Below are 15052 nucleotides of genomic sequence, written 5' to 3' on the forward strand. Positions count from 1 at the left end.
ACATCCAGTGGGCCTTCTAGATATCTTTCGACAGTGAGGTTAGAAAGAGAAATGAAGAGATTTCATCCTAAACAAGTATCAAGCGAAAGAGACTCAAAGAAATCATAAGCGGCAATAATGAAGGCCAAGAAAAATATGTGACATACAGAAATGAGCTACTTTGGATGTGCTAAATACTTTTACTTTTGTCTATCACAGCCCCAAAGAGGGCCATCAGTGGGAACAAAGCCTTGGGTTCAAAAGTTCTGATGCAATTTGTTTCTTCAGAATTCTCTCAAACTGAGCTGGAAATATTTTTATCCAAATCCTCCTAAGATTTCTGGTAGCCTCCAGCTATGCTGAACCACTTTCACACTGCTTCAACCCTTCCATTTCTTTAATGCCTGAAATATGGGTTTGCCTTATCTTAAAATGCACGTGCATACATACATGTGCATGCACTGCACCCAACAAAAAGACTATGGAGAATAAAAGTTACAGAAATCTTTAAGAATATCAGAAAAGATTAGCTTTAGGTCCTGCTGTGGGGGCCTCATTCACGCTTTATCTCACTAGTTTGTTCGTCCATAGAAATGACCTCATAAACAGATACGTGTTATAAAGCTTTATGCTAAAATACAGAGAAATGACCTCAGAAACAGGGACGTGCTATAAAGCTTTATGCTAAACCACATTTCAATTTACTTGCTAAATTTAAGATGGTTCTGTTTTTAACCATTTTCAGACATTTTGCATATAGCTTAAATTATTGAAAGTCTAATGCTTTTTCAGCAGCTGGGCACTTTACAGTCAGAAAGTCCATCCCATCTTACTTAAATAGTCAGATGCGTGATGATGGGCAGCAAAACTCATTGTAATTATGATTACAACTAAAGGTTTCATACTTCTACTAAAATTTTTAGCTGCCTCAATCCACATTTCCATGTGAAAAAGGACATTTGCATGATCAAATCCAAGAATCATATTTTAGTCATTTTACAAATGTTCACCAGAGTAATTTAAATATATGTGTTAAATGTAAAATATTTTTAGATGATAGTGTCAGAAATATAGTGAGTGACTGATGCCAGAAAAAAAGTGTAACTTTATGAAAATTCAAATTTGCTACACATTTTAATCGACTTTAAATTTCTTTTCAGATGTGTTATTTGAAGCTTTTTTGAAAGCAAATAGAAGTTAAACACTAAATCATCACCGACCCATAGAAATTTCTCCTTGTTGGAAATGTATACCTGTGCTGCCTGATACAGTAGCCATGAGTCACACATGCTCACCATTTAAAATATGGCTGGTGTGGCTGATGAACTGATCTTTAAATTTTATTTGATGTTAATTAACTTAAAGTTTAATAACCAATGAAGCTAGTGGCTCCTGTATCAGACAGTACAATCTACGGTCTGCAAGTACTTATAGTTGAAATATCTCAGTGTATGTTAATCTTTCAACAAGCATTGCTGCTTGTATATTTTTTGCATATCAATGAATCAATAAATATAAAACACAAAGAAAACAGCATTCATACGGACACACACACACACACACACACTCACACACAATTACATGTTCTTTCAATGCTTAAAGCAATCGATATAGTAAAAATCCATTGATGCTAAATGAGAGAAACTTCAAGTAACCAGATACTTTCTCACAAGTGAGTTCTGGCTCTCTAGAGATGGATCTCTGCTAAATGTTTGTTTTTTATATTTATATGTATCTATATATATTGGAGGAAATATATAACACGATGTGTTAATCAATATGCATGCATTTCTCATCAGCTTGGAGCATTAGAAATGAACCATTCTCCTCTTTTTTGGCTAAAGTCATTGAAAAGACTTGATGTGTATTTTGCTGGTTAAATATATGTCCTTCAAACATCCTGGCTCTGTACGTCTTTGCAGTGTCTTAAATATATATCCAAGACCTATTTCACTTAGTAGCCCTAGTTAATATACAGTTACAGCTGTTAAGGGTTGATGCATGGTCTCACACAACAGAAAAACAAATGGTAGCTGTCACACAAAATTATTCACCCTCTACCTTTCCAAGACTTGCTTTTGAGGTGCAATTACTGCCGGGATCCCTTTCTTGTTTTTCATCCCTACTTCAATTGATTTTAGATGTTTTTGGTGTTTTTCCCCTTCTAATGCATCACCTATTTTATTCAAATATGTAGGTGGAATATTTTTAAGTGAATCAATAATGAAGTAGTTGAGACTACAGGCCTCATCACCTTCTACATGCTATTAGTATTAGATTCCCAAGGGGCAACTGTGCAGTGAACCGCGATAATAAGGTTGATAGTTCATAAGGGGCTGATGTGACAAATTGCCAACCTGCTGCAGGAAAGCCTCCCTAACCCTCCAGAAGGCCAAAGTTATTCCGGTTTTCATCAGTTTGCTCTCATTCTAAGTGTGCCAGTGCTAACACCAGATTTGAATGATTTAAATGGATACACTCATTGCCCCCCCTCAGAAAGGAGAGCACCTGGTGGCATGTACATTTATAATCTCCTTTTCAAATTGACATGCTCTCAGGGTGAATTTAATCAGCATTTGTCATAGATTTTAAAGCACAAAAAGATGTTTTATTTTTCATAACTTATTTTGGAGGTATTTGTGAACCATGTGTCTTATTTTGTGGCTCTGGATCCGTAAGCACTTTTTAGCTGTATTATTCCTCTCCTGATAGTGATATTAATGGACTTTTGTTGTATTCTCTCATATTTGAATGAAACATCTTGCAGGCATCTTTTCACTCCTTTTCTCTTCCTGAGTGTAATTTATATAAGAAAGGCAAAATTCAACTTATTGAAAAAGGCTCAAATATTATGTCAGGTGTATTTCTTTATAGAGTTTTTTTTAAGATTCATCTTATTCTTTATTTTCCTCTTCATCTCTTCATCCTACTTTTAAAGATACTTTCTTACAAAGGTGTTATTGTTAGCAAATGGACAATGAAAATGAGTCATCTCTGACTTTCAGGGAAAATTTTAGCCTGAATTGCACTGTCTATGCATCAGACCTTTTACAAAACACTCATAAGCATTTTTAAAGAAACTTATACTTCATAGAGTGGTTCCCAAACCACCATGACTTGACCTGCAGGGAAGCAACTGGACATTGTGTACTCAATTTCTGATAGTGAAGCTAAAGCATTTTTATATATAAAGGTGCTAAAATTCCTATTTTGTATTAATGTCCTCCACAGCTTAATTAAAAATAATGTTTTAAAACTTGACTATTTATACCGAAGCCCCGAGTTTCTAGCTTCTGTGAATACATACAGCAAAGGGTTTGTTTTCCAAGTCTTTTGGGATTCAATGCTCTATCACCACATGTATTAGATGACTCTGGCACATCAATTTTGAACCTATGTTGTTTCACCTTGTGTTTAACTATGAAACACTGCAGTTATTCTCATGCTGTTTCTTAGACATATATGTTTTGTCTTCTTATCTAAACTTTTTAAAAATTCATCAGGTACCTGTGCAGGTTTGTTATCTAAACTTTTGGAGCTAAGGCAAATATAGTGCCTTTTGTCAGACTTGGCTGTAAGATTTTTGGTAAATGCTGGTTAAATGTGTCCTATATGTTATCAGTTGCTCCTGTTTTTCACTGTGGGAATTTCATCATCTTGTAGTTTATTACAATGAGGAATCTCTTTTTACCTTATACTACTCAGAGATAGGATATTGCACATTTGAATCATCTACTGCTCAGCTAGAGAATGTATTTTAGTTTCATACCCTTATTTTTGTTTTATTGTCCCAGATGACACCTTTATTTATTGAACATCTATCTGTTGAATGCTGAGCTGGGTCAGGCACAGTGCCAGGAACAGGTAAACAAACAGACAAATTCTTCTCCTCATGATGTTTCTGTTCCAGAGAACTGCATTTTCTGCTATCTGATCATTTCTCAAGCAACATTAGGAAAAAGAAATGAATAAAAGGCAGGCATGTTAGTGTCTGTCCTCTGAGAGGCAAATACCAATATAAGATTAAAAATGCAAGGATTTTATTAAGATAATGTCTGTGTGAAGGGAAGTAGAGCCAGTCCAATTATGGCTAGGCTTGGCTGACAGAATTCAATGTAAAAAATGGGTGGTTCTAGGTGCTTGATAATTGTGTGCACTGAAATCAAGAGTCTCATCAATATCAGAGTCCAGTGAAAGGTCTGTTTCTCAAAGGGTGTGGAATTCTCTATTGCTGATGGCATGGCCTCACTTCAGAGTCATAGGGGAACTAGCCATAGGTCCCAAACTGCATCATTACGCCCTCATGAACACCTCCAACTCCACAAGTCTGCTACAGAGAAGACATGGTCCAAGTAAGCAGAGCTTATTTACTCAGTCTGGATCTACTGCAGTTCCCTTTACTGCTTCAGGCCGGACCCAAAGCTGGTAACCTGGCATGAAGATGCAGAAAATGTTGCCCTAAGAATCTAAAGTTGCCAACGAATATGTTGCTCTCTTTGTGCTGAGAGGTGCAAGATTCAGCAGTATGTGACCTTCAAGGGGATATTTCAGCGTGCCCCTGGCCACTAGACCCCTAAAAACTTCAGTGACTCAGCCAGGCACTGAATTTTTGTAGTATTTATATCCAAACTTCTAGAGCACAAGTGTCTTAGAAATGTTTCCAGTATACTAAGTACCTCTTATTTGCCTCATCCACTTGATGCTTTCACTGTAATGAGTTGTGTGTTGTTCTATGGGGTGTCCTGGTATTCCAGATCTCTGTGCACTATACAATGGCAGAGAGCAATTTATTGCAACTCCAATGCAAACATTTAAAGAATGATTTTCCTTCTCATGTGAATGCAAACTGTTTCTGATTCTTCTAATTGGAATGCAATGTAATGACTTCATACTGTGTACCTGAGGTCTTATTAATGCATTCTAGCAAAGATACCACATCCAGCACAGTAACTATGACTGGGGTTGCTGCCTGGCTACACCTTCAGTGTGGTCTGTCATCATTCTCCAGGATCCCTCTGATTTCAGCAGGAGCCAGAATCAAATAGAGATATGACAGGGACAACAATCCTTACAACTGTTATGGTACTAATCAGTACTTTCTCCCAGGGATGATATTGGTTTGGATATATTTGGGAGGAAGGATAAGAGGAGAGGGAAGTTTCAGAAGTTTTCATTTGACCTTCACCAGTATGTTAGCTCTTATTCTATAGACCAAGAACTCAAAGCTGAAGTTAATTCTAGCAGCCATTTGTGCACACAATGATTGGGAAACTGATCATCCATTGTCTGGAGCAGGCAGGCTCACTGAGAGTTAGACTGTAACTAGGACCTTCTTGCTACTTGGCCTTTATAGATTTCCACTCTAAGAAGGAGACTATGATGAGGTTTTGTGTCTTTCAATACCAATGTCAACCCAAATCCTGTTTCCAATGTGCCTCAAAATGTCTGATTTAAAGTAGCAATTTAACTCTTTTTTTTTGTACCCATTTAGTTTATTGTAACAAAGCAACTTATACATTTTTAATGTTTAACACTCAGCATCATCTTTCCTTTCCAGTGAAACAAAAAGAAATTTTTATAAATAAACAGGAACAAAATTACAATACAAAATGTCAGTTCCAAATAAAATCCTACAAGTTCTGTTGATTCTTCCATTGAATGATAGGGCTCAAGTCATCATTAGGAGAGAATTTATTTCAAAAGCGTCATCTTAAACTGCAAGGATGTCTGTCAAATATCATAGTTAAACATGCCAAAGGAGAAGCCATGTTGTCAAAATGTGCACTTAACCCACCCAAACTTCTCAAACCCACCCTTTGCTGACCTTCTATAACCATATTTTAATTTTTTTTTCTTTTTTTAAACAAGAGAAAGTAGACAGATGCATGTTGGTCAATGCTAACTGTCATCCCCTTCCTCCCCATATCTTCTAATCCTTCCACCTCTTCCTCCTCCTCATCTTGTTCTCCTTCTCCTTCTTCATCCATATCGGGAACCAAGTAGTATTGTAACGGGTTTGCCCAAATGTCATCTTTGATGACCTCTCCTAACTCATCAGCACTTGCATCAGAATGGTCTGCAAACCAGGCAAAGAAGCTCTCTGGTTCCTTATGCTGCCTCTTCCTGCTGGCTTTATTCTGCATTTGACTTGAACGTTTCATCAAATCCTTTCCAGATTTCCATTTGATTTCGATGGACTTTGAAGATGGATCACCACTCTCATTCAGATGAAATTCTTTGAAGAGAACTTTGTTTTCAGAGAAAGGATTTTCATCCACCCTGAATGTGCCTGATCTCATCTGATCTCAGACACTAAGCAGGGTCAAGCCTGCTTAGTACTTGGATGGAAATAAGATATTCTTAATAAGAGGTACAGCCCAAGCAAAAGTAAAAATAGAGGACAACCATGCATGTGTATGTGCTCCTTATGGAAACCTGCTCTGCTACAATTAGGAGAGTGGGGAGGGATAGAAGCTAGTATTGTTGTGCTCCTACTTATACTAGGTGCTTGTGGCTCATAGGTTTTGGGGTGTCTGCTCTCCTGCAGGTCCTCTCTCTAGGAACCATCCCCATACAGGGCTGAAAGGGTGGGCCTGGAGCCATGTTTATGCCATTTGTCCAGTCTCACATCCTGGCCACAGATAATTGGACCATGGGTGAACACTGGCTCTAAGCTCAGTTAATCCAGGTCTTCCTCCAGAAACATGGCACGGGGACACAGAAAAGCTAACCAGGAGGATTTCCTATAGATAGGCTAGAGCATAGAAAAGTCCAGAGTGGGAAATAGAGAGAGGTAGAAGGGAACTGAAGAAAGCTGAGATCATTCTGCACAGTGTAGAGAAGGGAAAATGTGCACAGAGAAATAGACAGGATGCTGTAAGACTCAGTAGCTCCTGGGAGATGGCACATGTACCCAGATTGCAACAGTCCACTTCCTGGTTTCTCTCCTGAGGATGCTGTATTTCATTTCTTGTTCTTTGATTTGAGTGGAATTAGTTTAAGTGCTTTCCTGTTCCTTACAGTAAAAACAGCCTTGGCCAAGACAGTTTGTTCACATTGTTTTAGATTATCTTATTAACAATTCATTGAAATAGATTTCATTTCCACATTATTAATATGAATATCAAAGCTTAGAGCAGGAATGTGACCTGCCTAAGCATTCAGTTGATAATGGTTGAGCTGAGAGTCAAACCCAGGCCTGTTTGGCTCTAAACACCTTAAACTTCTCCCTAAGGGACCTTAGCCAGTGTTTGAATCAACAGTTGATCCCAAGAACACTTTCTCTGTAACTGCACAAGACACCCTCACTTCTTTTTCTTTTTTTGAGATGGAGTTTCCCTCTTGTTACCTAGGCTGGAGTGCAATAGCATGATCTCGGCTCACTGCAACCTCTGCCTCCTGGGTTCAGGCAATTCTCCTGCCTCAGCCTCCTGAGTAGCTGGGATTACAGGCATGTGCCACCATGCCCAGCTAATTTTTTGTATTTAGTAGAGACGGGGTTTCACCATGTTGACCAAGATGGTCTCGATTTCTTGACCTTGTGATCCACCCGCCTCGGCCTCCCAAAGTGCTGGGATTACAGGCGTGAGCCACCACGTCCAGCTGACACCCTCACTTCTGATGCTGTGTCTATTCAGGGCCAATTTGATAACTTTTAGTCATTCTGATATTCTCCTATGTAGGTTCAAGCCCAGAAAGCTTATTTAAACATGAATATAGAATTTGTAAGAAGTCAGATGCTGTATTTATGACTCTTACTGAGTCAAATTCAAGGCAATCCTATCCTTAAAAAATATCCAGAGTCTAGTAAATAAAGAGAAACTGGTCAAAATTACTAGAATACAAATCAAGAAGATTAAGAATGTCTTTAACTTAGGGGGCAGCTATGTAATTTATTCATCCTAAACAATATTCATTGAATGGTTGATATGCCTAACTCTTATATTTTAATATCCCATTACAAATACACCTTCTTTGTGCAATCTATATTCTAGTCATACTCAACTCTCACAATCCTTTCAAATACCATGCTACTCAAAGCTCTATGCCATAATATGTGTGAAAATTCATTTTCCTTCCTCTATCCATCTGGAAAACTTTTATTCTTCCTTTAGGATTCAGCTGAAGCTGTCACCTCCTCCACAAAACTGTCCACTAACTCTTGGCCTCATGCAGGTTAGCAGATCTTTTCACTATGGCCCCAGGAAACCCCGGCCTTAACTCTCATTACTGAATTGTAATTGTCTCTTTGTGGTTAAGGTGACATGTTCTTCTCTCTCTCATGCCAGGCTACTCTCTTTCCTATCTAATTCCCACTTCCCCCTCATCTCTCACCTAATAGGAGATGAAATGTAATCAAACAAACTTGAGATATTGATTAGGCTACATTTCATTAGTGAGTAAGGTTGCCATGACCAAGAGCACTCTATCCTTCCTGTAGAAACTCAGGACTTTCCCACTCTTCCCTGCCATCAAAGAAGGTCTGGGATTTAACACAGGCAACCTCTTTTTCCTTTCATACCTCTTTTGTATAGTTGGTAAAGTAAGAGATCATGCAGCCATGTATGTGACAGAGGTAAGGCATCTCTGCCCCACAGGCCCAGCCATTCTCCCCTCACTCTGTGCCAGCATCTTCACCTGTGCATGCCTAGGTAAGCCAAGTAGGTTATGTACTACCAGCTGTGCTACCTTTTTGGAGGGAAAGAAATGGGAAACCCTACTTTGGTTTCCCAGCTGAAGTCAAGTGGTACATCTCTGGGTGCCAGGGAAGCCCTAATTTGCAAGAGTGGTAATGAGGTCATTGAGTGCTTACCCATCCATTAGCAAAGTGGAACTTGCTTTCCATTTTTATCTGTTTCCTTATAAACTCTAGACTGTTGTAGAGTCTGAGCTAGGAGACTCAGAGCAGAGTTTGGCATTCAGATTCTATCCCAGACCCCCAATTACACACTTTTTAGTGAATTATTCTAACCCAGTGGATTTTGACCCTGGCTACATATTAGAATCACTTTACATAACAGAAATCCAGATCACCCTAACATGGCTAAATTTGAGAGCCCTTGCAAAGGAGAGCTTCACAGTCTTCCCATCCTACCCTAACTGAGACATGAGTTCTGCTATGAGGCAGCAGAAGGAAGCTTCAGGCATCAACAGATTTGGTTTTTGGTTTTTTTTTACTTTTTTTTTATGCTCTGGTGAAGCAAGTTTTTATTCTATTTAAGCAAAACATCAGTCTAACACGTTTTCATTTTCAGAGTTACAGCTGCTGATAATAAAATGCTAGAGTAGAAGTCAAAACAGGTATCTGGGAATGCAAAACAAAGGTTTTTCTACAGCAAGGCAAATCTGCCATCATTCCCACATGTGAACTCAGGAGCAAAATTGCCACATGCTCACATGCTTCTTGTATCGTATGCATTATATAGTTCTGCACTTTCTTTTCTTTTTATTACATTTTACGTTTTGGGGTACATGTGCAGAACATGCAAGACAGTTGCATAGGTACACACATGGCAGTGTGTATGGCTGCCTTCCTCCCCTTCACCCACATTTGGCATTTCTCCTCAGGCTATCCCTTCCCAGCTCCCCCCCACTGTCCCTCCCATATTCTCCCCAATAGAACCCAGTGTTTAGTACTCCCTTCCCTGTGTCCATGTGTTCTCATTTTTTATCACCTGCCTATGAGTGAGAATATGTGGTATTTCATTTTCTGTTTTTGTGTCAGTTTGCTGAGAATGATGTTCTCCAGATTCATCCACGTCCCTACAAATGACACGAACTCATCATTTTTTATTGCTGCATAATATTCCATGGTGTACATGTGCCACACTTTCCCAATGCAGTCTATCATTGATGGGCATTTGGGTTGGTTCCAGGTATTTGCTATTGTAAACAGTGCTGCAATGAACATTCGTGTGCATGTGTCTTTATAGTAGAATGATTTATAGTCCTTTGGATATATACGCAGTAATGGGATTGCTGGGTCAAATGGAATTTCTATTTCTAAGGCCTTGAGGAATCACCACACTGTCTTCCACAATGGTTGAGCTAATTTACATTCCCACCAACAGTGTAAAAGTGTTCCTATTTCTCCACATCCTCTCCAGCATCTGTTGTCTCCAGATTTTTTAATGATTGCCATTCTAACTGGTGTGAGATGGTATCTCAATGTGGTTTTGATTTGCATCTCTCTAATGATGAGCATTTTTTCATATGTTTGTTGGCCTCATGTATGTGTTTTTTTGTAAAGTGTCTGTTCATATACTTTGCTCATTTTTGAATGGGCTTGTTTGTTTTTTTCCTGTAAATCTGTTTGAGTTCTTTGTAAATTCTGGATATCAGCCCTTTGTCAGATGGGTAAACTGCAAAAGTTTTTTTCCCATTCTGTTGGTTGCCGATTCACTCTAGTGACTGTTTCTTTTGCCGGGCAGAAGCTGTGGAGTTTGATTAGGTCCCATTTGTCTATTTTGGCTTTTGTTGCCAATGCTTTTGGTGTTTTGTTCATGAAGTCCTTGCCTACTCCTATGTCCTGAATGGTTTTGCCTAGATTTTCTTCTAGGGTTTTTATAGTGCCAGGTCTTATGTTTAAGTCTTTAATCCATATGGAGTTAATTTTAGTGTAAGGTGTCAGGAAGGGGTCCAGTTTCTGCTTTCTGCACATGGCTAAGCCAGTTTTCCCAACACCATTTATTAAACAGGGAATCCTTTCCCCATTTCTTGTTTTTGACAGGTTTATCAAAGATTGTATGGTTGTAGATATCTTGTGTTGCCTCGGATGCCTCTGTTCTGTTTCATTGGTCTATATCTCTGTTTTGGTACCAGTACCATGCTATTTTGATTACTGTAGCCTTGTAGTGTAGTTTGATGTCCAGTAGTGTGATGCCTCCTGCTGTGTTCTTTTTGCTTAGAATTGACTAGGCTATGCGGGCTCTCTTTTGGTTCCATATGAAGTTCATGGTGGTTTTTTCCAGTTCTGTGAAGAAAGTCAATGGTAGCTTGATGGGGATAGTGTTGATTCTGTAAATTACTTTGGGCAGTATAGCCATTTTCAAGATATTGATTCTTCTTAACCATGAACATGGAATGTTTCTCCATCTGTTTGTGTCCTCTCTTATTTCATTGAGTAGTGGTTTGTAGTTTTCCTTGAAGAGGTCCCTTACGTTCTTTGTAAGTTGTATTCCTAGGTATTTTATTACTTTTGTAGCAATTGTAAATGGCAGTTCATTCTTGATTTGGCTCTCTTTAAGTCTGTTATTGGTGTATAGGAATGCTTGTGACTTTTGCACATTGATTTTATATCCTGAGATTTTGCTGAAGTTGCTGATCAGTTTCAGGAGTTTTTGGGCTGAGACAATGGGGTCTTCTAGATATACTATCATGTCATCTGCAAATAGAGACAATTTGGCTTCCTCCTTTCCTCTTTGAATACCCTTGATTTCTTTTTCTTGCCTGGTTGCTCTGGCTAGAACTTCCAGCACTATATTGAATAGGAGTGGTGAGAGAGGGCATCCTTGTCTAGTGCCGGATTTCAAAGGGAATGCTTCCAGTTTTTGTCCATTCAGTATGATATTGGCTGTTGGTTTGTCATAAATTGCTTTTATTACTTTGAGATACGTTCCATCGATACCGAGTTTATTGAGGTTTTTTAGCATAAAGGGCTGTTGAATTTTGTCGAATGCCTTCTCTGCATCAATTGAGATAATCATGTGGTTTTTGTTTTTGGTTCTGTTTATGTGGTGAATTATGTTTACAGACTTGGGTATGTTGAACCAGCCTTGCATCCCCGGGATGAATCCTGCTTGATTATGGTGGATAAGTTTTTTGATGTGCTGTTGTAATCAGCTTGCCAGTATTTTATTGAAGATTTTTGCATCTATGTTCATCATGGATATTGGCCTGAAGTTTTCTTTTCTTGTTGGGTCTCTGCCGGGTTTTGGTAACAGGATGATGTTGGTCTCATAAAATGATTTGGAAAGGTTTCCCTCTTTTTGTATTATTTGGAATAGTTTCAGAAGGAATGGTACCAGCTCCTCTTTGTGTGTCTGATAGAATTCGGCTGTGAACCCATCTGGACCTGGGCTTTTTTTGTGTGGTAGGCTCTTAATCGCTGCCTCGACTTCAGACCTTGTTATTGGTCTATTCATAGTTTCAGCTTCCTCCTGGTTTAGGCTTGGGAGGACACAGGTGTCCAGGAATTTATCCATTTCTTCCAGGTTTACTAGTTTATGTGCATAGAGTTGTTTGTAATATTCTCTGATGATGGTTTGAATTTCTGTGGAATCTGTGGTGATTTCCCCTTGTTGTTTTTTATTGCATCTATTTGGTTGTTCTCTCTTTTCTTTTTCATCAGTCTGGCTAGTGGTCCGTCTATTTTGTTGATCTTTTCAAAAAACCAGCTCTTGGATTTATAGATTTTTTGAAGGGTTTTTTGTGTCTCTATCTCCTTCAGTTCTGCTCTGATCTTAGTTATTTCTTGTCTTCTGCTAGGTTTTGAGTTTTTTTGATCTTGCTCCTCTAGCTCTTTCAACTTTGATGATAGGGTGTCAATTTTGGATCTCTCCACTCTTCTCATATGGGCACTTATTGCTATATATTTTCCTCTAGAGACTGCTTTAAATGTGTCCCAGAGATTCTGGCATATTGTGTCTTCGATCTCGTTAGTTTCGAAGAACTTCTTTATTTCTGCCTTCATTTCATTGTTTATCCAGTCAACATTCAAGAGCCAGTTGTTCAGTTTCCATGAAGCTGTGTGGTTCTGGGTTAGTTTCTGAGTTCTGAGTTCTAACTTCATTGCACTATGGCCTGAGAGACTGTTTGTTATGATTTCAGTTGTTTTGCATTTGCTGGAATGCTTTACTTCCAATTATGTGGTCAATTTTAGAGTAGGTATGATATGGAGCTGTGAAGAATGTATATTCCATGGATTTGGGGTGGAGAGTTCTGTAAATGTCTATCAGGTTCGCTTTTTCCAGGTCTGAGTTCTAGCCCTGGATATCCTTGTTAATTTTCTGTCTGGTTGATGTGTCTAATATTGACAGTGGAGTGTTAAAGTCTCCCACTATTATTGTGTGGGAGTCTAAGTCTCTTTGTAATTCATTAAGAATTTGCCTTATGTATCTTGGTGCTCCTGTGTTGGGTTCACATCTATTTAGGATCATTATCTCTTCTTGTTGTATCGATCCTTTTACCATTATGTAGTGACCTTCTTTGTCTCTTGATCTTTGTTGCTTTAAAGTCTATTTTATCACAGACGAGAATTGCAACTCCTGCTTTTTTTTTGCTCTCCATTTGCTTGGAAAATCTTCCTCCACCCCTTTATTTTGAGCCTTTGTGTATCCTTGCATGTGAGATGGGTTTTCTGGATACAGCACACTGATGGGTTTTGGTTTTTTATCCAATTTGCCAGTCTATGTCTTTTGATTTGTGCATTTAGCCCATTTACATTTAGGGTTAATATTGTTATGTGTGAATTTGATACTGCCATTTTGATGCTAGCTGGCTGTTTTGCCTGTTCGTTGATGTCGATTCTTAATTTTGTTGATGCTCTTTAGCATTTAGTGTGTTTTTGGAATGGCTGGTACTGGTTGTTCCTTTCTATGTGTAGTGCCTCTTTCAGGAGCTCTTGTAAAGCAGGCCTGGTGGTGACAAAATCTCTGAGTACTTGCTTGTTCACAAAGGATTTTATTTTTCCTTCACTTATGAAACTCAGTTTGGCTAGATATGAAATTCTGGATTGAAAGTTCATTTCTTTAAGGATGTTGAATATTGGCCCCCACTCTCTTCTGGCTTGTAGAGTTTCTGCCAAGAGATCTGCTGTGAGTCTGATGGGCTTCCCTTTGTGGGTAACCCAACCTTTCTCTCTGGCTGCCCTTAGTATTTTCTCCTTCATTTCAACCCTGGTGAATCTGACGATTATGTGCCTTGGGGTTGCCCTTCTTGTGGAATATCTTTGTGGTGTTCTCTGTATTTCTTGGATTTGAGTGTTGGCCTGCCTTGCTAGGTTGGGGAAATTTTCCTGGATAATATCCTGAAGGGTATTTTCCAGCTTGGATTCGTTCTCTTCCTCACATTCTGGTACACCTATCAAACGTAGGTTAACTCTCTTCACATAGTCCCCCATTTCTTGGATACTTTGTTCATTCCTTTTTTTGTTTTTTTCTCTAATATTAGTTTCTCGTTTATTTCATTGAATTGATCTTCTACTTCTGATATTCTTTCTTCTGCTTGGTCAATTCGGCTGTTGAAACTTATGCATGCTACATGAAATTCTCGTGTTGTGTTTTTCAGCTCCTTCAATTCATTCATATTCCTAAGTTATCCATTCTTGTTATCATTTTCTCGAATCTTTTTTCAAATCTTTTTTCAAGGTTCTTAGTTTCTTTGCATTGATTTAAAACATGTTCTTTTAGCTCACAGAAGTTTCTCATTACCTACCTTCTGAAGTCTAATTCTGTCATTTCATCATAGTCATTCTTTGTCCAGCTTTGTTCCCTTGCTGGTGAGGAGTTTTGGTTCTTTGCAGGAGGTGAGGTGTTCTGGTTTCGGGTGTTTTCCTCCTTTTTTCATTGGTTTCTTCCCACATTTGTGGATTTATCCACCTGCCGTCTGAGTAGTTGCTGACTTTTCGATTGGGTCTCTGAGTGGATGCCCAGATTGTTGATGATGATGTATTTCTTTTACTTGGTTTTTCTTCTACCAGTCTAGCCTCTCTGCTGTACAAGTGCTGAGGTCCACTCCAGGCCCTGCTTGTCTGGGGTACACCTGTAGCAGCTGCAGAACAGTGGGGGATGCTACCAGTTTCTTTTCCTGCTATCTTTGTCCCAGACTGATGCCTGCCAAATGTCAGTCTGATCAGTCCTTTTTGTGATGACTTTTTGGATATACAGGGGTCAGGGAGCTGCTTGAGGAGACAGTCTGTACTTAATAGGAGCTCAAGTGCTGAGCTGTGAGTTCCGTTGTTCATTCAGGGCTGTCAGGCAGGTACGTTTAAGTCTGCTGCAGCAGAACTCATAAAACCCCTTTTTTTCCTCAGGTGCTCTGTGTCGGGGGATTGGGCCTTTCTTTATGAGTGTCC

The sequence above is a fragment of the Callithrix jacchus genome, chromosome 3 (genome assembly GCF_049354715.1).
Source record: "Callithrix jacchus isolate 240 chromosome 3, calJac240_pri, whole genome shotgun sequence".
NCBI lineage: Eukaryota > Metazoa > Chordata > Mammalia > Primates > Cebidae > Callithrix > Callithrix jacchus.